The sequence below is a fragment of the Mandrillus leucophaeus genome, unplaced genomic scaffold (assembly GCF_000951045.1).
Source record: "Mandrillus leucophaeus isolate KB7577 unplaced genomic scaffold, Mleu.le_1.0 Scaffold29, whole genome shotgun sequence".
Lineage (NCBI taxonomy): Eukaryota > Metazoa > Chordata > Mammalia > Primates > Cercopithecidae > Mandrillus > Mandrillus leucophaeus.
The window spans coordinates 1,948,150-1,957,739 of NW_012103031.1; the positions used below are offsets into that span (position 1 = coordinate 1,948,150).

The following is a 9,590-nucleotide window of genomic DNA, read 5'->3' on the forward strand; positions in this document are numbered from 1 at the left end:
GGGGAGATGCTCCCTGGGGCGGGGTGGGGTGCTAGGACTCCAAGCCGGACAGGCCCCTCACTTGTCACCTGTGCCTCAGTTTCCTCACAGGATGGACCCCCCCCCCAAACTTCCCTGCCCCATTAAGGATGGGATGAAGATGAAGTCATCCAGGCCAGGCCCGGTGGCTCATGTTTGTAATCCCAACACCTTGGGAGATCGAGGTGGGTGGATCACTTGCAGCCAGGAGTTCAAGACCAGCCTGACCAACATGGTGAAACCCTGTCTTTACTAAAAATACAAAAAATTAGCCGGGTGTGGTGGCGGGCACCTGTAGTCCCAGCTACTTGGGAGGCTGAGGCAGGAGAATGGTGTGAACTCGGGAGGCGGGGCTTGCAGTAAGCCAAGATCGCACCACTGCACTCCAGCCTGGGCCACAAAGCAGACTCCATCTCAAAAAAAAAAAAAAAAATTAGCCAGGTGTGGTGGCGCCTGCCTGTAATACGCACTACTCAGGAGGCTCGGTGACACGGTAAGACTCATCTCAGGAAAAAAAAAAAAAAAGAAAGAAATGAAGTAATCTCATAAGCCACCTAAAAAGGTGTCCAGCACATGGCAGGTTGGCCCTGCCGTGCCCAGAGCCCTGGTCTTCCCCTACACTACTCAGACGGGGAGAGGGGAGGTGGCCGATATACAGGGGCTCATGGGTGAGGCAAAGGCAGGTATTTAACAGATATATCCCATTCTCCATCCAGACACCCACTGGCTGCACCCAGGGCTGGGAGGAGGCACAGGGCTAGGCCAGGCCTGGGTGATGGCTCTTGGGGAGGCCCCAGGGTGACCCAGCCTTGAGGAACTGAAGGAGGGAGATTTTTTTTTTTTTTTTTTGAGACAGGGTCTCTCTCTCTCGCCCAGGCTGGAGTGCAGTGGTGTGATCATGGCTTACTATAGCCATGAACTCCTGCGATTACAAGCGTGTGCCACTGTGCCCAACTAATTTTTAATTTGTTTGTAGACGGGGGTCTCACAGTGTTGTCCAGGCTGGTCTCAAGCTCCCAGGCTCAAGAGATCTTCCCTCCTCACCTGCCAAGTATTTGGGATTACAGGTGTGAGCCACTACACTCGGCCAGAACGAAGGAGACTTGGCAGCCCCCTAGACTAGCCCCAGCACTGAAGGGGAACCCTGGCAGAGGGCAGCGACTCATCTTCCCACCAGCCCAGCTCAGCCCCCACTAGCCTGTCCCAGCCTCCTCCACCCACCGCTGAGTGTCAAAGGAGCCCACCAGGCCTGAGGTGGGGTGAGATCACGGTCTCAGCGCAGTTCCTCAAGCCCATCTCTCCCCGCCTCCATGACTCAGTTTCCCAGCATCACAGGGACCTGGGAGTAGAGGAGCCCAGCCACGTGCCCCTGGACATGTCACCTGCCTTCTTTGAACCTCAGTTTCCTCATCTGTAAAATTGGAGCAGGAATCCTGCCTCCCAACAGAGGTGCTGAGAGCTGGAAGCAGATGATACACAGCACCTGGCCTCCGTGACGAGGTGCCACGAGGTGGTTACTCTTAGCCTGTGATGGACGTGATATACCAGCCCTGATGCGCCCTTTGAGGAGCAGGCCTCCCCAGCCGACCAGAGGCCGATTCTGGGGCACAGAGGCACGCACCTGCCTCGGGCTTCCATGCTGGCTGTACCCTCGGCCCGTGACACTCTTCCCCCAGATACCGGCACACACAGCTCTCGCTCTGGTGCTGCCACTCAAGTCTGTGCTCAAATGTCAACTTTTGGGGAGGCCTTCCCTGACCCCCTCTACTGGAAACTGCAGCACCTCCCACGGTCCAGCACTTCCTAATTCCCTATTTCCGATTAAATTTGTTCAGCAGTCACCATCAGACATGGACTCATTGATCTGGCCTGCTGCCTTCCTCCCCTGCTGGAATAGAACCAGCTTGGCAGAGACACATTTTTGTTTTATCTTATTCTCGTTTCATTTCCACTGCTTAAATGTTTAGCACATAGTAGGTGCTCAAGAAATATCTGCTGAACAAATTTTTCATTGCCATTAGTGACCAACAGAGTACGTTCTCAGAAACGTGTGTGTGTGTGTGTGTACATATTTGAGACAGGGTCTCGCTCTGTTGCCCAGGCTGGGGTGCAGTGGTGTGATCATGGCTCACTGCAGCCTTGACCTCCCAGGCTCAAGTGATCCTCCTGCCTCTGCCTCCCAAGTAGCTGGGAGTACACACTCACGCCACCCTACCCAGCCCTCAAAAATATTATCATTAAATAGGTTAGGAATAAGGCCAGGCACGGTGGCTCATGCCTGTAATCCTAGGACTTTGGGGGGCCGAGGCAGGCGGATCACTTAAGGTCAGGAGTTCAAGACCAGCCTGGCCAACATGGTGAAAGCCTGCCTCTACTAAAAATACAAAAATTAGGCATGGGGGTGTGCACCTGTAATCTCAGCTACTCAGGAGGCTGAGGCAGGATAACCTGTTGAACCTGAGAGGCGGAGGTTGCAGTGAGCCGAGATCACACCATTGCACTCCAGCCTGGGCGACAGAGCAAGACTCTGTCTAAAAAAAAAAAAAAAAAAAAAAAAAAAAAAAAAAGTTAGGATGAATGTGTGTGAAAAAATAACTTAAAAAATAATAAATAAATAAATAATGTTATTAAATTGGGCCGGGTGCAGTGGCTCATGCCTATAACCCCAGTACTTTAGGAGGCCTAGGCAGGAGGATTGCTTGAGGCCAGAAGTTCAAGACCCAGCATGGGCAATACAGTGAGATCCTCTCTCTACAAAAAATTAAAATAAAAAAATGTGCAGAGTGTGGTGGTGCACGTCTGTATTCTCAGCTACTCAGGAGGCTGAGGCAGGATGAGTGCTTAGCCCAAGAGGTTGAGGCTGTGGTGAGCTATGATTGTGCCACAGTGTGACAGAGCCAGACCTTGTCTCTCAGATAAAATGTATTAACTAGTACTATCCAGCACTTCCTGGATACTCCCTCCTTGCCAGCTCTAGGAAAAAAAGTATCCTTTTTTTTTGGAGATGAAGTCTCTGTCGCCCAGGCTGGAGTGCAGTGGCGCAGTTTCAGCTCACTCCAACCTCCGCCTCCCAGGTTCAAGCGATTCTCCTGCCTCAGCCTCCTGAGTAGCTGGGATTACAGGCACACACCCCCATGCCTAATTTTTATATTTTTAGTAGAGACGGGGTTTCACCATGTTGGCCAGGCTGGTCTCGAACTCCTGACCTCAAGTGATCCACCCACCTCGGCCTCCCAAAGTGCTGGGATTACAGGCGTGAGCCACCTCGTCTGGTCAGGTGCTCTGTATACATTCTTGCCAACACTCCCACCAGCCCTGGACCTTCAGGGAGGCCTGGCTGCACTTGGGGAAGGATGCCAGGCTCCAGGTCAGCTCCAGATGACAGATGTGGGGGCTGAGGCCACCTGCCCAGAGTCACCAGTGACAGCCATTAGATAACATGGCTGCCTCCCTCACCAGACTGGCAGTTCTGTGTTGGGTCCCAGGGCCTGGGCTGGGAGTCAACCAGGACTGGGAACCCTGAATGCCCCAGGAGGCTACTGGCTGCCCCGTCACTGCCCTGCCTTGGGGCCGGCCCATCCTGCACTGCATCTGGGCCCAGGCACAAGGGAAGGGCAGAACGACCTTTGCCTGGGGCTGCAGTTTAGCCCCGCAGGGCTCAGTGACCAGCCTGTCTGAGGTCGCACCACAAAGCCCCCTGCGCTCACTGCCTGGAAGGCCCTGTCCACCTCTGCTCACTCCAGATCCAAACCGCTTGCTTTCACTTGTAGCCAGATGTCCTGGAAGATTCCTGGGGCAGCACAGGACACACACACATGCACACACGTGTACATGCATGGAGCATGGACCTCATGTTTCCCCCATGCTTAGAACAGGACCCCAGCGGGTCCCCAGTCAGCATTTGCTGAGCAAGTAGACACACGCAGCGCAGGCTCAGGCCACACACGCAAACACAGGTGTGTTCAGCCTCACACACACGAGCAGACTTTGCGTGCATGTTCAGCCTTGCACATGCACATGCACACTGCACCCCCACACACTTTAAGCACGTTTAGCCTTGCACATGTGACCATACTGCCCACATGCACATGCGTGTTCAGCCTCACACACAAGCACACTGCACCCCTGAACACATGTATGTTCAGCCTTGCACACATGCAAGTGCACTGTGTCCACAAGCACACTTTGCATGCGTGGGCAGCCTTACCCAGAACAAGCACCGGGCACCCACTGGGGCTGCCTCTGCAGCCTCTCTCCCCTTATAAGGCCTCTTTGTGTAAGGCGAGGGCCCCGGAAGCACCACCTCGGCGCCCTCAGCCATGTCAGCAGGCCTGATGGGGGTTTCCCTGAGCGCTTCCTGTGTTCCCGGGCTGGGGCATCATCGCCCACATCTGATGCCAACACTGTGCAGAGAGAAGCTCAAGGCCTCTGACTGATTCACAGTGCTCCTCTACACCCCCACAACCCCCATGGTCCAAGGCCACCAGCAGGGCAGGGGCAGGGTTAAGGCCAGAAGCCCACTTTCAAACTCCATACAGGCCCTGGTTGGCCCCAGGACTCCAGCTGAGGCCAACTTTTCCCTCCCTTTCAGCCCTAGGAGGCCCAGATGGGAGGAACCTCCAGGGATGAGGGTGGGAGAGCGCAGACTCAGAACCCTGGGTTGAGGCACAGACTCTGATGTCCCAGCATCAGCGGTCACACAGTTGCTGTGTGCCCAGTCACATCTCTGCCCTGGCTGTGAAGACAGAGTGGCTGGCTCTGCTGAAGACAGCAGCCCCCCGTGTGCCAGTGGGCAAGGGCAACCGAGAGGACTTGAAGAGCCCTGACCACTGTTTCTAGGACCCAGACATACTCAAGGGGCAGGGGAGGGGCTGGAAAAGATGGCCACAGTGGTACACTAGTGACTGGCAGAGGAGGGAGGTTCAGACCACACCTATCAGCCAATCACACTTGAGCATGAATTAGCAGAAATACTTCCTAGTCTGTTGAACCAACCCCTTAAATGGGGCAAGGGGGAAGGGTTAAGGGGGCGAAAGAGAGGAAGACTCATTTCCCTTTCTGTAACTTCTGCAAAGCAGCTGAAACCCAAAGCACCTTGGCGATAACTCCCCAACTCCCACGTCTTACCAATGAGGAAGTGGGAGAGCAAAAAGGGAGTGGCTTCTCTCAGCCAATGCTGCCATGGGGCTCCAGTCTCCTGCCTCAGGGATTCTAGCCGGGGACACTCTGACTTGATCATCCTCAGGAAAACCTGTCACCTACCAAACCTGCGTGAGCCAGGGTGTGCCCACCCCCCGCCTGCCAATTACCCTGCTATGGATGTCTCAGAAAAATACAAGGGCTGCTTCGCCCACGAGTGTTGACAGCATGAGGTCTCGGTGATGGCTCCTGGGGGAAGGATCCAGGACACCCACCCACTGCCACTGTGGCCCTGTGAGCCAGCACTGTGGGCCTGTTTGATGTTGAGGAACAAGAGAGGAGGGGACGGCCGGGCACAGTGGCTCACGCCTGTAATCCCAACACTTTCGGAGGCAGAGGTAGAGGCGGGTGGATCACTTGAGGTCAGGAGTTCGAGACCATCCTGACCAACATGGCAAAACCCTGTCTCTACTAAAAAAAAAGAAAAAAAAAAATTAGCTGGGCATGGTGGTGCCAGGCAAAGAAAGCCTCAGGCTGCCCAGTGGTGGCGGCAGGGTGGGAGGTGGAGGGGGGCACTCTAAAGTCCTGGGCCTTGATACTGTCTTCCTTACTGTGCTGGGTTTACATTCTAGCTCTCTTCATAGTGGCTGGGTGCCCTCAGCTCAATACTTCCCTCCCATCTTTATCCAGATGAGGCTGGGGCTGGACCAGGCACAAGCTGCGGGACCTTTCTGGCCTGGCTTCCCTAGGTTTCCCTGAATTCAGAGGTTTGGCTGTATCTGAGGCTAAACCAAGCAGGAGCTGCCTGGAGGAAAGATCTCAGCATTACAGGCGCTCCGGGAAGTCCCCACCCAGCTCAGACAGTTCTTGGATACAGCAGCCAGCAGGCTAATTTGCACCGTGCTAAGCGGTTACTCAACTTCCTATGCTGGGCTGGAGCTCTTGCTACCCCTATCCTTCCCTCCCCAGCTCTGCTCTTTCAGTCTTACCAACCATGCAAAGGCAAGTCAAGAAACACACACGAAAACAATCGTAAGGCACCATTAAAGCACCGGTTAGTCATCCAAACCAAACAAAAACCAAAACCACTTAAAATTCAATGCTGGCAGAGCTGTGGAGAAACTGTCACTGGTTGCTAATTGGTTTAATTCTTCTGAAGGACACTCAATTCAATGAGTAGGTGGGAACAAATATTAATAGAACAGAATAACACTAACAGGAACTTGAAAATTAGCATTCTTGCCGGGTGCGGTGGCTGACACCTGTAACCCCAGCACTTTGGGAGGCTGAGGCAGGCAGATCACGAGGTCAGGAGTTCGAGACCAGCCTGATCAACATGGTGAAACCCTGTCTCTACCAAAAATACAAAAATTAGCCAGGCATGGTGGCGTGCTCCTATAAACCCAGCTACTCAGGAGGCTGAGGCAGGAGAATCACTTGAACCTGGGAGGCGGAGGTTGCAGTGAGCTGAGATCACGCCATTTCACTCCAGCCTGGGTGACAGAGCGAGACTGTCTCAAAAAAAAAAAAGAAAGAAAGAAAGAAAAAAAGCAGCATTCTTTGTCCTAAGAAAACAGCAACACATTTTTCTTTCTTTTTTTATTTTTGACATGGAGTCTCTGTCGCCCAGGCTGGAGTGCAATGGCGCAATCTTGGCTCACTGCAACCTCCACCTCCCGGGTTCAAGCAATTCTCCTGTCTCAGCCTTCCAAGTAGGTGGAACTACAGGCGCCCACCACCACACCTGGCTATTTATTTTTATTTTTATTTTTTTTTTAGTACAAATGGGGTTTCACCATGTTGGACAGGCTGTTCTCGAACTCCTGACCTTGTGATCTACCTGCCTTGGCTTCCCAAAGTGCTGGGATTACAGGTGTGAGCCACCACACCTGGCCCCATTTTTCTTTTTCAAAAGCAAACATAGGTTGGGTGCCATGGCTCACACCTGTAATCTCAGCATTTTAGGAGGCCAAGGCAGGTGGATCGCTTGAATCCAGGAGTTCCGAGACCAGCCTGGGCAACATGGCAAAACCCTGTGTCTATAAAAACTACCAAAAAAAAAAAAAAAAAAAATTAGCAGGGCGTGGTACTGCACCCTGTAGTCCTGGCTATCTGAGGGACTGAGGCTGGAGGATTCCTTGAGCCAGGAAGGCGGAGGTTGCAATGAGCCGAGATCTCATCACTGCACTCCAGCCTGTGTGTCAGAGTGAAGCCTCATCTCAAAAAATAAAGCAAACATGTTTATAACAGCCCTCTTTATAATGGTGACAGTGTGGAAAAACCGAGGTGACAATATGGAAAGAGTAAATTGTGACATTCACATGTTGAGATGCTATGTAATTATTAATATTAGAAAAGACCTATCAATGGACGGTCATGGTGGTTCACGCCTGTAATCCTAGCACTTTGGGAGGCGGAGGCAGGTGGATCACCTGAGGTCAGGAGTTCGAGACCAGCCTGCCCAACATGATAAAACCCTGTCTCTACTAAAAATACAAAAATTATCTGGGAATGGTGGCAGGCACCTGTAATCCCAGCTGCTTGGGAGGCTGAGGTAAGAGAATCACTCGAACTCGAGAGGCAGAGGTTGCAGTAAGTTGAGATTATGCCACTGCACTCCAGCCTGGGCAACAGAGTGAAACTCCGCTCTCAAAAAAAAAAAAAAAAAAAAAAACACCTACAAGGCAGGCGTGGAGGTCCATGCCTGTAACCCCAGCACTTTGGGAGGCCAAGGCAGGAGGATCACTTAAGGCCAGGAGTTTGAGGCCAGCCTGGACAACACAGCAAAACCCCATCTCTACTAAATATTTAAAAATTAGCTGGGCATGGAGGCACATGCCTGTAATCCCAGCTACTCAGGAGGATCCCTTGAGCCCAGGAGTTTGAGACTAAAGTGAGTTATGATCAAGCCATGGCACTGCAGCCTGGGCAACACAGTGAGACCGGACTCCAAAAAAAGAAAAAGACCTATCAATGGATTACGTACAGACATATGTAAGAAACGAACTTTACTGGCATCTGGCAAGGCAATTTTACCCAGAACTTTCACCATTCTCTCATTTACACCCTGAAGCAAGCCTGGACATTTTTTGTTTGCTTTTTTTTTTTTTTTGGAGACAGAGTCTCACTCTATCCCCAGGCTGAAGTGCAATGCCGTGATCTCAGCTCACCACAACCTCCACCTCCCGGGTTCTAGCAATTCTCCTGCCCACCACCATGCCCGGCTAATTTTGTATTTTTAGTAGAGACGGGGTTTCACCATGTTGGTCGGGCTGGTCTCGAACTCCTGACCTCAGGTAATCCGCCTGCTTCGGCCTCTCAAAATGCTGGAATTACAACCGTGAGCCACCCACACCCAGCCTGTTTGCTTTTTACCTTCAGTTTGTACCGGAGGAAACCCAGCCTGACAAAGGCAATGATTTGCTCAAAGTCACTCGGCTCCTACTAAATGATGAAACTTGGGACTCTGACCCCACATCTTGGAGGCCAGGAAGTTAGTTTCACCCGGGGGCACACTATGATCAAGGTGAGCAACAAGCACACGTTTATACTGTCAGCGCCTGACACACTGCCAAGTGTCCTGCAGTATTGCATTGCAGCCTCACAATCCTTAAGGTTCCCATTTTCCAGATAAGGAAAGTTGAGGCTGGCAGGGGTTGGGTAGCTTACCAGTCACTGGCCAGTGAAAGGAGAAGCTGGCACTCCTACTTAGATCCCTAAGATTTTATTTATTTATTTATTTAGAGATGGAGTCTCCCTCTGTTGTCCAGGCTGGAGTGCAGTGATATAATCTTGGCTCACTGCCAAGGCAAGTTCAAGCGATTCTCCTGCCTCATCCTCCCGAGTAGCTGGGATTACACGTATGCACCACCATACCTGGCTAACTTTTTTTTTTGTTGTTGGAGTCTTGCTGTGTTGCCCAGGCTGGAGTGCAATGGCGTGATCTCAGCTCACTGCAACCTCTGTCTCCTGGGTTCAAGCTATTCTCCTGCTTCAGCCTCCTGAGTAGCTGGGATTACAGGTGAGCGCCACCATGCCTGGGTAATTTTTGTAATTTTAGTAGAGACGGGGTTTCACCATGTTGGTCAGGCTGGTCTCGAACTCCTGACCTCAAGTGATCCGTCCACCTCGGCTCCCAAAGTGTTGGGATTACAGGCATGAGCCACAGCGCCCGACTACATTTTATTTATTTATTTTAATAGAGAAGGGGTCTCGCACTGCTGTCCATGCTGGCCTCCAACTCCTGGCCTCAAGCGATCCTCCCGCTTGGGCCTCTCAAAATGTTGGGATTGTGCGTGTGAGCCGCCGCGCCCGGCCGGGATGGGTGGTGGTAGCCTCCGGGCTGCACTGGCAGAGGAGGCAGGGGGAGGTCTGACTCCCCAGGGCTTGCCCTCCTGATCTCTTCACTGCCCGCGGGTGCAGCCCGGCCCAGC

At 52.5% G+C, this 9,590-nt stretch overlaps 1 protein-coding gene across 1 annotated transcript in view; it reads right to left on the reverse strand.

Moving 5' to 3' along the window:
* ARPC1B (actin related protein 2/3 complex, subunit 1B, 41kDa) overlaps positions 1 to 9,590 on the reverse strand; it is an 88,440-nt gene that overhangs the window by 18,563 nt on the left and 60,287 nt on the right. The gene's annotated exons all lie outside the window — the stretch shown is intronic.